Consider the following 14873-nt stretch of genomic DNA (forward strand, 5'->3'; position numbering starts at 1 on the left):
ATCTGCACATGGAAAAATCAGGAACCCAAAATGTTTCTGATCACATTTCTTCCTATTTGTCCTCTCAGATATAAGACTCTGAATTCTGGGTTCTCTAATTCTGTTATAGCAAAATCCTGCCCCCCTTGCCACAGGCAGTGGTCCAAACAGAGAACAATTTTAGTGTAAAGGACATTACTAAGGACAAACAAGTTTTATTATAATATCAAACAAGCCTATGTTATATTTGCTCCAATATAATAAAAGTATCTCTTTTTTTTACATCAAGATAAGAAAAAGGCTTTTCTTCAGCTTCTGTCTTAAGATGAATCCAAATCCCTCATGCTGTATATTCAGGCCTCTCTTCATTTCTGGTCTTCCCTGGAGGCAGGGCAGTCAGATACTTTCTCTGAGATGTCACAGGCATGGCCTCAGCCACAGTTACCCAAGTGCAAATTGGAACTTGGCAGAGGTTGGAACTGTCAGATCACTCACACCTTTAAGAAAGGGATGGAAGGCCCCAGACCTTACCTTGAAGTCCTGTCATTGTGAGGAAACATACATCTACCTCAGACATGTCTGCTCTTCTCAGACTCAGAAGCTAAGCCCCTGGGCTTGGGGCCCACCCTTTCCAGAATCAGGCCCAGCTACACCCTGATTCCTCTGTCTTCCACACTGGGTCTCTGGTTTTCAGAGTCTTCTGTCCTTCCTCTGGTCCCCATAGCTGTTCCTTCTGTGCACCCCATCTCAATATCAACACAATAATGCCACACCTGGTTACAGGTCTGTCTGCCCTAGGGTAATCTGAATTCCCCAAAGGCTGGGACTGGTTCTTAATTATATATGCAAAACAGGGCCAGACACATTACAGAACTCATTTGAAAGCAGTAATGAATTCATAAGTGGATAGATGGATGGAGGGATGGATGAATTCATGGAAGGATAGACAGGTAGATGACCGGATGGATAGTCTTTATCTCCTGTTCCCAGGTTCAATCCCTACCACCCAGAATTTCCCTCAATTTGTTTCTAGTACCCTCTCTCTACCCCTTGGCTCCTGGTAAGATATCCCTCTTTCTTCATTGCCTGGTAGGACCCAGAGTTGTTCATGGTTTCAGGTTGTCTCTCTGGCTCCCAGGAGCTTCTTTCCTGCTGGGGCTGCCCCAGCTAAGACACACTGTCAGTTTTATTCTTCCTTTTTGAAACTTGTCAGGCAGCCAGCTCCCTGCTCCCTCCTATACCCTACCATAAATGGCTCCAAAGGGCCCTTTGGATATCAGAGTCATCCTTGTTCTTCTGCTCTGAAGATTTCTGAGCTGCAAACAAAGTATAATCTTGCTTCTTTAGGACCATAGCACAGTGGAAGAGGCACAACCTTTGCAGAGAGAGACATCCTTGGGTTCGGAGTCTACATTTCTGCCTCTCTAGCTTTGATAAGTCATTAACAGGATTTCACTTTCCTCATCTATAAAAGGTGGAGGATTTTACCCATCTCACAGGATTACTTGGAGAATTAGAGGAAATTAGAGTACATGATGTGGTACATAGTGAGTTTCAATTTGTGGTTTTCCTTCCCTGGCAGAAATAACTCCTTTCTAGCCAATCACTAGCCCACTGAGCAAGAGTTCCCCAGCTTGGTCTGTCCTCCTGGCCTCAGCCACACCATCAGCCTGCTCTTTGCTCCCGAGACTCTCTGTGGCACTTTGAAGGTTTGTTAAAGTCTTATGAAACAGAACATGACTCCATTTGACTGGGGGAAGCTGGGGCCATCGAGGACTAGAGTGGATTAAAGTTGGCCGTGAATTCTTTGAAACCAATTTTTGGTTACCTCTCTCCTTGAATCCAAAATGGCAACCCACTCCAGTATTCTTGCCTGGAGAATCCCAGGGACAGAGGATCCTGGTGGGCTGCCGTCTATGGGGTCGCACAGAGTCAGACACGACTGAAGCGACTTAGCAGCAGCAGTAGCAGCTCCTTGAATCCAGGCTAGTTCTGTGCTGCTTAATCAGAAATCCTCAGCATTAATGCAGCACCTGCCATGGAAGTGGATGGGAAGTGGAAACTTTTGTTTTGTCCCCCTTGGAACACTTCCTCTTGGGATGCTTCCCCCAGAAATGCAGTCACCTGGAGCAGCCATGTCTGGGCATTGACTAGAGCTGCCCTCCCAGTTGGCAGCCACATGGGTGCACCATCTTGGTCCCTGCCAGCCAAGCCCTTAGAGGACACCAACTCCAGACAAGGCTGTGTGGGTCAGAACTCACAGAATTGTTACATAATAAAATGACTATTCAAAGCCACTGAATGTTGAGGTGGTTTGTTACATAGCAAATAGGTACCCAGAACAAGTGCCTCAACGACCGAGGTGGCACACAGTTCATGTCTGGACACCAGCCCCAACCCTCCGCACTGTGCGAGGAGTCCTGGGGCTTTTATGGGGCTGGCATGCCCCTCCCCCACACCATACTAGAAGCACTTTGATGCACAGTGCTCTTAGACCACAGAGCCAAGTATGGGGCTCTATCTCCCCCTTGCTGAGCAGAGCAGGCACTGCAGAGAGCTCCCTGCCAGGTCTGTATCCCTACCATCTGCCTCCCTAGTGCCAGGTGGGCAGCCAGCCCCAGAGGCCCTGGCTGCCAGGAATGCTTGGCTGTGAGGCTGTGGCCTGTGGCTGTACCAGCCCCAGCTGCCAAGGGCCAATATCAGAGCAGCCAGCCCCTGGTGCTCAGTAGGGCTGCCAATGGGATTTCAGAGAACAGCGGGAGACATAGTCTTAATGAATCAGAGGCTTCTAGAGGGGAGAGAGAAAGCAGTGCTGGCAATAGAGGGACAGCCCTTGATCTTCAGACTGCCGACAAATGGGGCTGTGAACAGAAGGTGGCCTTTCACCCATCAGGAGGATGGGACATCCGGGGAACAGGAGTGGAGCTCAGGAGGCTGAGGGGATTGGCCAGACCTTTTCCCTCCACTCACAGTGAATGTCACCCCAAGCACAGATTCTGGATTTTTTTTTTATTGTGGTAAAATATATATAACATAAAATTTACTATTTTAACCATTTAAAAAAAAATTATTTATCTTTCACTGAAGGACAATGGAGAAGGCAATGGCACCCCACTCCAGTACTCTTGCCTGGAAAATCCCATGGACGGAGGAGCCTAGTAGGCTGCAGTCTATGGGGTCGCTAGGGGTCAGACACGACTGAGCGGCTTCACTTTCACTTTTCACTTTCATGCATTGGAGAAGGAAATGGCAGCCCACTCCAGTATTCTTGCCTGGAGAATCCCAGGGACGGGGGAGCCCGGTGGGCTGCCGTCTATGGGGTCGCACAGAGTCGGACACGACTGAAGCGACTTAGCAGCAGCAGTAGCAGCAGCAGAAGGACAATTGCTTTACAGAATTGTGTTGGTTTCTGCCAAACATCAATGTGAATCAGCCATAGCTAAACATGTGTCCCCTCCCTCTAGTACCTCCCTCCCACCTCCCTTCCCATCCCACCCCTGTTGGTTGTTACAGAACCTGGGTTTGATTCCTGTGTTCGTAGGCAGACTCTTTACCACTGAGCCACCTAGGAAGCCCACTTATTACCATGGATATGCACTATTTAAATTAATGTGAATGAATTTGATTCATCTAGGGACCTCATATAAGGAAAATTATGCAGTGTTTGTCTTTTGGGGACTGACTTGTTTCACTTAGAGTAATATCTCCAAAGTTCATCCATGTTGTACATGTGTCCAAATTTCCCTCCATTTTAAGGCCAAAGGTATACACCTCACTTTGTTTTTCCATTTATCCATGAGTGGATACTTCCGTTGCTTCCAACTTTTGGCTATCACATATAATGGGTGCACATTTATCTGAGTCCCTGCCTTCACTTCTTTCTGAATTCTTTTAAAAGTACTCTTTTTCCCTCTGTTGACTATAAAATTTATAGGTGTAGATCATTCCCACCTGTCTCCTAAGCTGGCTTGAGATTAAGAAGCCTAGCGCCTAGGCCTCTTGACCTGGCCCATTAGGTTAATAACAGGAAACATTATAAAGCAGGTGATGTGTGTCACTGCTTCACAAATTCCGCAACAACTTGTCAGGTAGGTGTTATCTTCTTACTTTAAATAAACTAAAGCTCAGAGAGAGCATGACTCTTGCTAAGGTCACCAGCTTGGAAGTAGCAGAGTCTGGACTTGGAAGTCAGGGCCATGTGAATCCCAAGTTCTCACCCTGATGAGTGCTCACTCACCTCATCCCAGCCCCTCAACCGAAGAAGCCCTTCTCTGGAGCTCACTTTTGCCTCTCAAACTCTAATCTTTTTTTAATTTGTTTTATTAAATTATAGTTGATTTATGAGTTCTGCTATACAGCAAAGTGATTCAGTGTGTATATATATGTATATATGCATTCTTTTTCATATTCTTTCCCATTTTGGTTTATCACAGAATACTGAATATGTTTCCCGGTGATATACCATAGGACCTTGTTGTTTACCCATTCTATATATATTAGTTTGCATTTGCTAATCTAAAACTCCCAAGTCATCTCTCCCCACCCCCACTTGGCAACCACAAGTCTGTTCTCTATGTCTGAGAGTCTGTTTCTTTTTAATAGATAAATTCATTTGCAAGTGATATCATACGATATTTGTATGTCCTGTCTGACTTGCTTAGTATGATACTCTCTAGGTCCATCCATGTTGCTGTAAATGGCATTATTTCATTCTTTTTATGGCTGAGTAATATTCCATTGTATATATGTACCACATCTTTATTCATTCATCTGTCAGTGGACATTTAGGTTGTTTCCACATCTTAGCTATAGTAAACAGCGCTGCTGTGAGCATTGAGGTGCTTGTATCTTTTTGAATTATATATTTTTTTTTCCAGATACATGCTGAGGAATGATATTGTTGGCTCATAGGGCAACTCTATTTTTAGTTCTTTAAGGAACATTTACACTGTTTTCCATAGTGGCTGCACCAATTTACATTTCCACCAACAGTGCAGGAGGGTTCTATTTTCTCTACACTCTCTGAAGCATTTGTTATTTGTAGACTTTTTAATGATGATCATTCTGACCGATGTGAGGTAGTACAACATTATAGTCAATCTTGATTCTTAATACTCTTTCTCCACCATCTCTGACCTTTTTCCTTTCCTTCTGGATCAAAACCCAATCAATTCTTTCCCCTGCAAGGGACTGTGTGGTATATGCCATCCCCCCCAGCCCAGGTAAGCACCATCCCTGAGCCAAGCCCTCTCATCCTCTAGCCACAGCCATGCCCCACAAGGCTCTCCCTGGCCCAAGCTCATGGTACCACTGGAGACACTGGCCCTGTTGCTTCCAGGAGAAAAGGGAACAGCTCTGTTTATGCTCACATCTCTAGCAGAACAGCCTCTCCTGACAGGTCCCCTTGGCCAAGAAGCAGAGCTCCTGCAATAACCTGCAGGCAGGCCAAGCCCCAGCCTCTGCCTGTACTCCTGAGGTGAGCAGGACAAGATCAGGTGGGTCTCAAGGTACAGCTTTAGGGAGTCATGGAGAAAAGTTATCTTCAGACTAGCTCTTAGCTGTCTGAAGAGTCCCTGGTGACACAAGCACTTTGCCCTCAGCTTGGCTCTTTCTATTCAGTTCACCTTGATTGGAACCCTAAAAGGAAGAGGGTGAGAGATGGAGTGGGTGATGCTGGGATCCAACCCACTTTGAACCCCACCAGGCAGGAGAAAATTCACTTGGAAGAATGGCAAAACTTCATACTGCAAGGGAGGACTCCTTAGCCACTTGAGATTGACCCCCACCAGGCCACCCAACCAGGCCCCCACAGCAAAGCCAGAATTTCCACTCCAAGGGACATATTTATTGCCTGATGCTGAAGGAGAGGATGATTGGCAAGGGAGGGAATTTCTACAGCATCCTAAGGCAGTGAGCTTGTATGTTCTCTTCTCTGCTCTAAGCATCTGCCTCCAGCCTTGGCCTCAGGAGAACCACAGAACCTCAGAGCCATGAAGACTATCTGGTCACATGTCTTTTAATAGTGATTTCAGGGACTCTGTGAGGTACTGTGGGGATTTTTCTGGGCAGAGTCTGTAGCTCTCCTCCTGGACCACCAAAGTGAGTGACGATGCAGAAAACATCCAACATCTCCCTCCACCCCTACTGATTTAAAAGCTGGGCATTAGGAAGGGGAAAGATTCATTTATCCACAGCAGAGGCAGGCCTGGCCCCCCAGTGTGGCCTGTCTTCAGGATGAGTTCTGGGGCCTCTCCACAGCTCAGGGAGGGAGAGGGAGAAGAAGCTGAGGAGGGGAGCTAAGGGACTGGGGAAAGGGGGACCTCACATTTCCCATCTTCAACAGGGACATAGCAAAAGGGAAAGAAGTCATGTTCCCACTGGAAAGAGCACCATTAAAAGCAAGAGAGAAAACTGAAAAAATGGGGACAGTCACCCAGTCATGAAAAGAATGGTGTGTTGTTCCCAAATGGGAGGGCACTGCTCTGGCTCTGCTGAGTGTAGAGGAAGACACAATTTCAGCCCAAGGAGAGCAGAAGGAGGGCAAATTGGCATGGGGCGGGAGTCCTGGCCCACCCTTGACCTGACAGATTGGCAACAGGTCCACCCTGCTCCACCTGCACTCAGAGGAGGTCCCAGTTCAGTAACTTCTGTTCCTAATACCCTACGGCTCCTGGTGAGCCTGTGAAACCCCTCTTTCTGCTGGGAACCAGAAGGAGACCTCGCCTTGGGTGACCATCAACATGTTTTTGCAGAGAAAAAAATGTAAGGTATGATTTTGAAAGATGGCCAGTTTAAGAGCCCCACCCCCAGCCTCTCCAGCCACAGTGACCAACTCCTCCCAGCCCAATGGCTAGGTCAATGGTTCATCCTAGGGGCACTTCTCCCCCTCACTCCCTCCCTTCTGCCTCTATTACACTCACAGCATTGTTTGCTTTAAAGGAGCCTTGAGGGTGACTTGCTTGGGGTCCCTACCTTGCTAGCTAAAAGCTGGGGAGAACAGGGAGAGGGCAGCCCAGGATGATGCAGACCAGACCAGCATGAGCCCCAGCAAGCCCAGCTGATCAGAAACCAGTCAGTTCCCCACTCCTTTACCTCTGCCAATTTCCTCCACTCCTCTCTTGGCCAGGGAGCATCCCCTGTTAGTTGAGGATTCCAATAGCAGTAGCCACTTTAATTCTACTGAGAGTCCCCTGTGAGCCAGGGTCCCCATGTTTGCAGACCCCTCCCAGGACCTTTGGCAGCCTGCTGGGCCCACTGAGCAGGGACGTTGGCTCCAAACAGTCTCCAAGGAGGCCAAGGGGTGGGAGACTGGGACTGTTCCAGGGGGAAGCAAGGGGAGGCCTCTCGTCTAGAGGAAGGGGAGCCCCTCCCACCCTCCCAGCCCTCCCCTGGCAGCACAGTGTCACGTTTGACTGAAATTTAATTAGACTGTAGTGTAAGCAAGAACAAGCGAGGACTCCTAATTGAAAATTATATTCCCAGCTCCATCACGGCTCACAGCCCCAGTGCTACCAGAGTGTCTATAAACACAGCCAGCCCCCTGCAGGGCCAGCTCTTCTGTGCCCACCCTGTGCCTCAGGACCAGTCAGACAGGCCCGAAGGGGACATTACTCTCTAGGGAAAGCCTTGAGGGCAACTATCCTAGCTTCCTCTGGCCATCTGAGGTCACACGGCCTCCTCATCACAGCAGGCAAATTGGATCCTAGCAGAGGAGGAAAGACACACACTGGGAGCCCTCCATATGCATTCTCTAAATGGATCCTCTCAAATGGTTTCTGTTGTTTAATTATCGATTTTACAGGTAAGAAAAGTGAGGCTTAGAAGCTAGACAACTCATCTGCCTGGTCACCCAGCTAGTCAGTAGAAGCGCTGGGATTGGATACAGGAGTACTACCTTTGATATAGCTGTGCTCTTCACTTCCAAACATCCCCCACTCTGTCTTACACAGGACTCACTCCTTGGGCAGGGTGAGCAGAAGGTACTGCTTCCAATAATGCAGCCCTCCAGCCATGGCAGACCAGTCCTGCAGACATCTGCCCAAGCAGGGCTAGGCAAGGCTCGCTCCCTGAAATATGAATGTTGAAAGGCCAAATGGAGAGGCTGGGATTGTTGCTAGAGGTGCCCTGGGTTCCACCACCCACAGCTGCCAAACAGGATTTGGCCATTCAGTTTCCCTTTTGCTTTTAGAGAACACTCCTCTATCCTTCCAGTATAGTTGGGATATGGGAGGGCTGTGTTTGCTGGCTTGCTTCATTGAGATAGAGTAGTTCTGTGACTTGCAATCAAAGAACTTTAACATATATCTAAAGAGGGCTTTGACAATCTAGCTCCATCCAATCACTCAAAGCTTATTCCTCAATTCCCAGTAGTCATCAGCTCTAGTCAGGCCAGTCCCTTCTCTGCACATGCTGAGCCCATTCAGGCCAGTGCCCAGGTTATTCTTCTGCATAAAGCATCCTCACAACCTTCAACTCCATTTTTCCTCCAGCCTAAGAGATCCTACCCATTCTCCAAGATTCAACTGCCTCAGCACAACCTGAACAACTATAGTACTAGAGAACCAAAATAATAATTAAACTCAACATACTTTCCCTGTGTATTGCTATCTATCTTGGTTCATGAGGCCTTTGATCATATAAACCTCATATTGTTCTGGTCTTGTATAGCAGAAAGGGTCCAGCCCAGGCTGGGAACAGAACAGATACACTGAATTATTTATGAGGATGGCCTGGTAGAGAATATTCCCACTTGATCAAAAACTGTTTTATTTTTTGCTACACTGCACATCCCAGATCCTGCACGTTAGACACAGCCATGTGACTATGTTTTAGCCAATGGAAAGTGAGCAGAAACATGAATTACTTTTGCCCACCTCCTTTGGCTACATAGAGACAATCACAAGGCCCCAAGTTCTAAACCATTGTGTGGGAAGCCTCCTGTCAATCAAGAACACCTGCTGCAGACAATTATATAAATGAGAAAGAAACGTCTATTGTATTGGAACCATCATACACTTAGTGGCACATCTGTCAGAGCAGCTAGTCTTATCCACCTACTATGGATGGGGCAGTGATGCTGGGGGAGGTCATGGTGTTCTGGTGGTGGTAATGATTGTTACCACTCACTCAGCAGGACAGTGGTCATAGGGTTGTTGTAATAGTGGGGATGGCAAAGATGATGACAGTAACAATCTTAATGATGATAACAATATGGCTGGTATTGCTTATGACTGTGATACTAATGACATATAATGGGCTGCCAATAAAGACTTCACCTGTCACCACAGAATTGGCATCCAGGACCCAAAGCTGAAGAAAAAGAGTCCCTTAGTTCTCCCTGTTCAAACGTGGCCACCAATATGTGGGCAGCAGGTACTTCCTCAGAGATCAATAAGAGTGGGCACCCACACCCCCTTCCCCCAAGTCTGTGTAAGCAAAGAACTGGGGACAAGGAGAATCACATTGCTGAGGATATACTGTTATTTGGAGACAAGTTACTGCCTCCCTAGCCTTTCCACCCCAAAGCCAAGATGGGGTAGGGGTGGGGGATCACTGCATTAAGGAAGGACCTAAAGCTCCTTCTCCCACTGAGCATCAGCCTGCCAACCTGGCCCGAGTGTAAAATAGGTCCCTGGTTTCCACCTGCGTTAGGTGAACTGAGTTGATCATGCACAGGTATGCTCCACACAGAGGCAGCCATTACCAGAGGCAGGAGGACATCCCACTGTTGATGGCGGTGGGGCTGGGGGGGCGGGTAGCACAAGAGTCAACCCTCACCCAAACCTGTCCTACGTGGACCCTGAGAAGTAGGAGGCTCCTCAGGGCCCTCCAGGAGCCCATGCTGAGGACATGGGAGAAGCAAGAACTTGAAGAGGAGAGGGGAGGGATCTCCTGATCAGACTTCACCTGCCCCTCCACTTCAAGAAGCCAGGGCACCTGCCCAGCATTGTTCTGGGGAGACAAGAGGAAATGACATTTAATTGGTGAAAGAGTGGAATTTTCAACTGAATGGGCTTGCACCAGTACAAAGGATAAAATCTCAGGGTAATGGAAATTGTCCAAGATCTTCTTCAGGGATGGCAAGGGGTAGTCCACAGGATGTAGTTAAGCACTTATTGGAGGGAAATATAATCTTTTTAGGTTGTTACCCCACCAATTAGTCTTCAATAGACTGGTTCCATCAGGAATGGGAACAGAGGTAATTCATTAGTTCTTTCATAAAATGTTTAACAAGTGGCTACTGAATCTCAGGACACATACTGATGGGAATAATGCTGACAGGGACCACCGTGTGAAAACACTAGCTCCCAAGGGTCTCCCTTAGATGCCTGGGGGAGTCTGAACTCCCTGGGCCCATGCTGTACCCTGGACCATCTCCCACCATAATCAAGTATATCTGATAGCATACTGGTGTGCCCATACTAATAGAGACCCAATTTAATCAAGATTAAACAAGATAGATGCTTATTGTTCACCCATGGAAACACAGCCAGGTAAATGACCTGGGGCTGGCTGACAGAGCAGCCTCACCTCATCAGTCTCTGCTGCCTTTTTCACATGGCCTCTGTCTCAAGGTATTTCTTTCAAGGGTCTTATCACCACCTGTGACATCTTTCTTTTTTATTTATTTATTTTCTTATTTATTGCACTTTTCCCCACTGCAGTGTTAGCTTCCTACAAGCAGGAACCATGACTGGTATATTCACTGTAGAATTCCCTGCACCTAGCACATGTAGAGACCGTAAATATTTGTACGTAACACTTAGATCCTAGTACCTCCTCTTTCCAAGAGTAACTCTGTCAATCTATATTCCCCATCATGCCTGAAAATTGTTAAGTAGGTAATTTGGCCCCAAGAACACCCCTGAATCCACCTACCCAGCCAGTCACTTGGTAGAGAATGCTTACTTCTTCCTCTTAGCCTGTGAATGCTTACTTCTTATTCTTAGCCTGTGAAGAAACAACACAGAGCAAAGGAGAGAAAATTGCACATGGTTCTTGATATTAATGCCTGGAAATTACATCACTAGTAAACCATGGCTCAGTGAATTGTCAGAATCTTCCTCTGGGTAAGAATGTAAGGGAACAAAGAGAACAGAAGTAGGAGTATCACTCTCTACGGTTAGTTGTTTGGGTAGGTTAGTGAACATGGAAATAAAAGGCCTAAAGTGAAGTAAAGGAGACAGCCTGCAGCTGCAGAAAGCAATCAGCTGGACCTGTCAGAAGACTGAGCTCCTGGTCCTAGCCTCACCTTCACTCACTGCATGAACAGGATAAATTGTGCCACCTTTCTGGGCAGTAGTCTCTCTGCCTGTTTAATAAGAGGTTTGGACCAAGTCATGTCCAACGTCTCTTACAATTCTGATGGTCTGTAAGGAGGAAGGGCTTTCTTCATTACTCTTAAAGCCCACCAACTTATGGACCTGAATGGGTTTCCCTCTAAACATGTCCTTTCTCCATGACTATGCAGCTCCTTTTCAAATCAGACTCTTGTTTGGCACATGCCAATGCTATCAAATGTTGGCAAAGGAGGCTGAAGAGGTCTAGCAAGTCAGCATCTATGAAACAGCCAAGAGTGGCTTCTTGTCTTCTTTGGATACTTTTCCATAGGAAAGCAAACACACTGACGCTCTGCTCCTCGAGCCACGTGCCAGCAAAGGAAAGAGGAATTGCTTACTCAATAGCCAAGAAATTCCTAACATGTTTGGAGACTTTCTATATCAAGATCCCTTGTGAGTACCAAGTTAATGTGCATAACATCCTTTTTGACTCATCATCAACTCAATGGACATGAGTTTGAGCAAATTCTAGAAGATAGTGAAGGACAGGGAAGCCTGGCATGCTGCAGACCATGTGGTTGCAAAGAGTCAGACACAAATGAACAACTGAACAACAACAACAAATCCTTTCTGAATCAAGGGAAAGCAAAACTCCAAACTATTTACAGATCTTCTCTATAAAGGTCTACTAATAGAACAAAGAGAGATTCCAGCAAGAGGTGAGGAAAAAAAAGGACAACAGGAAGAACAATAACCAAATATTGAGTATCTATCTTAAATCTACCCCTAGACTAGATGCTGTGAGTAATGATGTCCAGTATACAATGACAGCTTTAAGGTAATATCTTTACAATTCCTAGCATTTATGAAATGGTAAGATGATGGGGGTAGGCGGAAGAGTCCTGAGTGGATGATGTGGAGGTAAATTTATTTTAAAGACAAATAATAAAAAATAATTTTCTATAATAATACAAAAGGCACAAGAAGAAGTAGAAAATCTGAATTCTATAATAATTAAAGAAACTAAAACTGTAAATTAAAAAAAAGAATATCCACAAACAAAACTCAAGACCAAGGTGGCAACCCAAGAAAACTGTAACAAACACTTCAAGAAATAAAACCTTTATTGCATACATTATTCCATAGACATAAGAAGAAACATTGCTCTAGCCATTTAATAAACTAGCATGACCATAGTTCTAATATCTGACAAGGAGAGTGATAAAAAAAGAATATTACAACAAGCCCATTCATAAGTAGAGTGTAGAAACCCTTTTAAAATGAGCAAAATAAATTCAGTGATATATAAAAAGGATAATATATCATGAAATACAAGATTGGCTTAACTTTAAAAAATCACTTTATGTAAATTACCACATTAACAGAATAAAGAAGAAAACACATTTCAAGACATACCCAAAACAATGCACATGATAAATTTCAAGGCCTGTTTAGTATCACAGAACTCTCAGCAAACTGAAAATGAACTTCCTAAATCTGATAGAGAATGCAACTAACATTACAGTCAATGGTGACAGAATGAATGTTTTTTATCCCCAAGGTCAGGAACACAAGGATGACCACTCTCACCATTCCTATTCAACGTTGTGTTGGCAGCCCCAGCCAGGGAAATAAAAAATAAAAGGCATAAAGGTGGGAAAGCAAGAAACATGCTTTCTTTGTTCTCAAACAGCATAAATATATGTGCTGATTATACAAAAAAAAATAATAATTCAATTTTGCAGGAATGTAGGACATGTTGTTGTTGTTCAGTCACTAAGCCATGTCTGACTCTATGTGACTCCATGAACTGCAGCACACCAGGCTTCCCTGTCCTTCACTATCTCCTGCAGTTTGCTCAAACTCATGTCCATTGAGTCAGTGATGTCATCCAACCATCTCATCCTCTGTCTTCCCCTTCGCATCCCACCTTCAATCTTTCCCAGCATCAGGGTCTTTTCAAATGAGTCAGCTCTTCGCATCAGGTGGCCAAAGTATTGGAGTTTCAGCTTCAACATCAGTCATTCCAATGAATATTCAAGACTGATTTCCTTTAGGATGGACTGGTTTGATCTCCTTGCAGTCCAAGGGACTCTCAAGAGTCTTCTCCAGCACCACAGGATGTGAGGTCAATATTAAAAAATGATTGTATTGCTAGACACTAGCAATGGACACTTAGAAATGAAATTTAAGAGATAACACTACTGTATATGAAAAGATGCTCAATATCACTAGTCTTAGGGAAATGCATCTTAAACCACAATGAGAAATCTTTGCTGCAAGATGGCAGAGTAGGAGGACCCTGAACTCACCTCCTCCCATGGGTACACCAACATTATAACTATTGATGAGAAAGCAGAAAAGATCTACTAGAAAAGATCTTCTACAGCTAAAGGTATAAAGAAGGAATCACAACAAGAATGGTAGGAGGGGCAGAGTCACAGTACAGTCAAGACCCAAACCCCAGGGTAAGTAACCCACAAACACAACGATAATTACAATTGCAGAGGCTCTCCCCAAAGAGCGAGGGGTCTGAGCCACATATCAGGTACCACATCCCAGGGTCCCTGTGTCAGAAAGATAAGCCCTCAGAACATTCGGCTTTGAAGGCCAGTGGGGCTTACTTTGGGGAGACCCAAATAAATGGCTGTGAGAAATAGAGACTCCACTCTTAAATGACACACACAAAATCTTACATGCTCTGGGACCTAGGGAAGAAGCAATAATTTGAAAGGAGCCTGAGTCAGACATACCCGCCAATCCTGGAGAGCCTCTTGGAGGCAGGAGGTAACTGCAGCTCACCCTGGGGACATAGACACTGGCAGCAGTCATTCTGAGGGAGATTGTTGACCATGTGGACACTGGTGCTGGCAAATGCCAGTGTGGAATTCTCCCTCCAGCTCATTAGCACCATGAAATGGCCCCACCCAGCAGCCTGTTGGCACCAGGGCTGGGGCACCTCAGGCCAAGCAACTGCTAGGTGGGGATACAGCCCCATCCAGCAGCAGGAGGTTGCCTTAATAGCCTCTCATCCTAAAGCAAGCCCTATCTACTAGAGGGCCCAGGATTCAGCCTCACATACCAGTGCACATATACTAGCCCTGAGATCCCCCAGAGCCCTGCAGACAGCAATTCCAAGACCTGGATTCACCCAGCAGTGAGCCAGCACTAGACCCAGGACTCCCTGAGTCCAGGTCCCACTGACCAGTGTTTCAATGTCAGTTCTGAGACACTTGGGCCCTGCAGCCAGTGACTCCGAGACCTGCCTCCACCTGCCAACAGGCAGGTACTAGCCCCAGGGTCTGACTTTACCCACTGGTGGGTGAGCAATAGCCCTGGGATTCCCTGAACCCCAACCCTACCCACCATCAGGCCAACATGATCTCTGAGATACCTTGGACTCCTCAGCCAGCTACCCAGGGATCCAGCCTCACTCATCAATGGGCTAGCACCAGTTTCTGGACAGCCCGGAACCCAGAGGCAGCCATGTTAGGAACCAGCCCTACCCAGCAGCAGGCTGACATACTAGAACTAGGACCCCAGCCCCACAACCACCCACCCCAGAACACAACTCTAACCACCACTAAGCCAACACTAGCCCTGGGAATGTCCACA

The sequence above is a fragment of the Giraffa tippelskirchi genome, chromosome 3 (genome assembly GCF_054371585.1).
Source record: "Giraffa tippelskirchi isolate mGirTip1 chromosome 3, T2T-mGirTip1v1.2.pri, whole genome shotgun sequence".
NCBI lineage: Eukaryota > Metazoa > Chordata > Mammalia > Artiodactyla > Giraffidae > Giraffa > Giraffa tippelskirchi.